We start from the raw sequence: 2,319 nt of genomic DNA, 5'->3' as shown, positions 1-2,319 counted from the left end.
TGGTGGAGACATCTAAATTAAAGCTTCTTCAATGTGGATCAGGCTGTTACCTAACTAACATTTTCAAGGCTTCTGCATCCTTTAGGTGAATGGCAGGCTTTAAATGGCAGCCACAAGACAGCTCATGAACATGATTACAACAAAACAATATGCCTTAGATAAAGATTTTCAGTAATAGCGCTCTCTTGGCTTAATAAAATCAAGCACCACTTACAATCAGTACTTCACTTTGCTTTTTTCTATCATACAGCATATTGGTGGTTCTGTTCTTATGGTAGATACTTGCATAGGTGTTTATTTGTACTCTCCCACTGTGTAGGTACTCAAACTCTCAAGCTTCTAGCTATAAAATAGTGACACAAAATGTAGAATGAATTTTTATAAGCCAGTAGTCACCATCATTACTTAATATACCAAAATTTTATACTTCTCAATATCATTTTCTTTCTTTCTTTTTTTTTTTTTAAGATTACATTTATTCACTTGACAGAGAGAGAGAAAGAAAGCAAGCACAAGCTGGGGGAGCAACAGAGAGAGAGAGAGAAACAGGCTCTCCACTGAGGAGGGAGCTCAAAGCTCCCTCCTGGGATCATGACCTGAGCCAAAGGCAGATGCTTAACCAACTGAGCCACCCAAGAGCTCATATCAATTTATTTTTACTCATATTCATATGCATTGAAAAAGTCTTCTGACTTTGAATTTAAGTGTTAAACATTATCACCAAAACTGCTCACTTCAGCAGCACATATACTAAAATTGGAATGTTATACAGAAGATTAGCATGGTACCTTCACGAGGATAACACAAAAATTTGGGAAGCATTCTATATTTTTAAAAAATGATCACTGAAAAATATAAGCCACATAAGTGAAAAACAACTACCCTCAGTCTTGAAAAATCATATAAAGGATTTATGAAATGTACAGACCATAGGAAATTATTTTCAAACAACAGGTTTGATTACAATTTAATCAATAATGATATAATGTCTAATTTAGAAATTTTTATTTGAAAAATGAAACGTTTGTCATTCTATTATTCTGTTAGTAAATCATCTGGATTGAACATCTTTGGGATCTTCAAAAGTACAGAGTAAGATTTAGATTTGTCTTTTGAATTTTTTCAAACATCATTCTCCTCTAAAATTATTCTCATGCTACAGCTAACCACTACCTACTTTAAGTTGAACAGAAGTATACTAAGTTGGACTGGGACATAATAAAAAGATTTTATTATTGATTTAAGGAATGATGAAATACATTTTGATATAATATTTAATTATTTCATGAAGCATTACTTATAGACTACCAGTATGAAGCCCATTAAGATCCTCTCCTTTTTTACTTCCTTATTTTTTTTTAACTCTTTCTATCCTTCTTCTACTCAATTTTTCTCTCTTTGGAAGACACATTGTCAAAACATCAAAGTAAGGGTATTCTAGGATTGCCTGTACTTCTGAAAGCTCAGTCTTCTCTGCTTAGCCAGAGAAGCCAGTATCTCTGGCTTCCTTATGGTTTTTTTTTTTTTGTGTGTGTGTGTCATCAGAACTGAAGAGCTCTGTGATGGTAGAAATCTAGTTCAAAAGCCAAAGAATAGTTAAATAAATTGGGTGGCATAGATATTTGAGAAGACAGGTAAGCAAGCACTTGATATTACACAGGCTTTTTCATGACAGGAAAACCTTAACTTCCTCAACTTCACAATTAAACAAGATAACTCTATGCACTTCAAAACACATTCCTGACTTAAGAATCACAGTGGAAAGGAACTGCCATTTCTCCAGGGCTATAGGGAAATTGTGCAGGGGGATCTGAATGGAAGAAGGGGTATGGAGTTAGTGGGGTTGAATATTAGGCAAGCAATGAGTGTACCGACTAACAAGGGGGAATTTAGAAACATCTTTGATTACAAGGTAGTGCCATTTTCTTTTAAAGATTTTATCTATTTATTTGACAGACAGAGATCACAAGTAGGCAGAGAGGAAGGCAGAGAGGGAGAGAGGAGGAAGCAGGCTCGCCATTGAGCAGAGAGCCCGACGTGGGGCTCGATCCCAGGACCCTGGGATCATGACCCGAGCAGAAGGCAGAGGCTTTAATACACTGAGCCACCCAGGCGCCCCAAGGTAGTGCCTTTTTAAATGTATGTTTGCTCATCTACAATGCTTAGGGGGAAATTTTCCTATTGCTGTTTGTGTTTACTATATGGTAATTTTGAAAAGTTACCAATGGAAGATTTTAGAATCCAAATAAGTAGATTTAAGAAATTAAACTGGTTTCCATGGTGCATAAAATCACAGAATAATATCCCACAAAGATTTAG

The 2,319-nt window shown here is 35.6% G+C and overlaps 1 non-coding gene across 1 annotated transcript; it reads left to right on the top strand.

Moving 5' to 3' along the window:
- Positions 1-726: 726 nt before the first annotated feature.
- Positions 727-833, top strand: LOC116867576. Its single transcript, XR_004382624.1, has one exon. It is a non-coding gene; the product is annotated as a U6 spliceosomal RNA (small nuclear RNA).
- The last annotated feature ends 1,486 nt before the right edge of the window (positions 834-2,319 follow it).

Source organism: Lontra canadensis, unplaced genomic scaffold (assembly GCF_010015895.1).
Source record: "Lontra canadensis isolate GAN:19392208 unplaced genomic scaffold, GSC_riverotter_1.0 scaffold12, whole genome shotgun sequence".
NCBI classification, from domain to species: domain Eukaryota; kingdom Metazoa; phylum Chordata; class Mammalia; order Carnivora; family Mustelidae; genus Lontra; species Lontra canadensis.
This window is presented reverse-complemented; position numbering and strand designations above follow the sequence as displayed.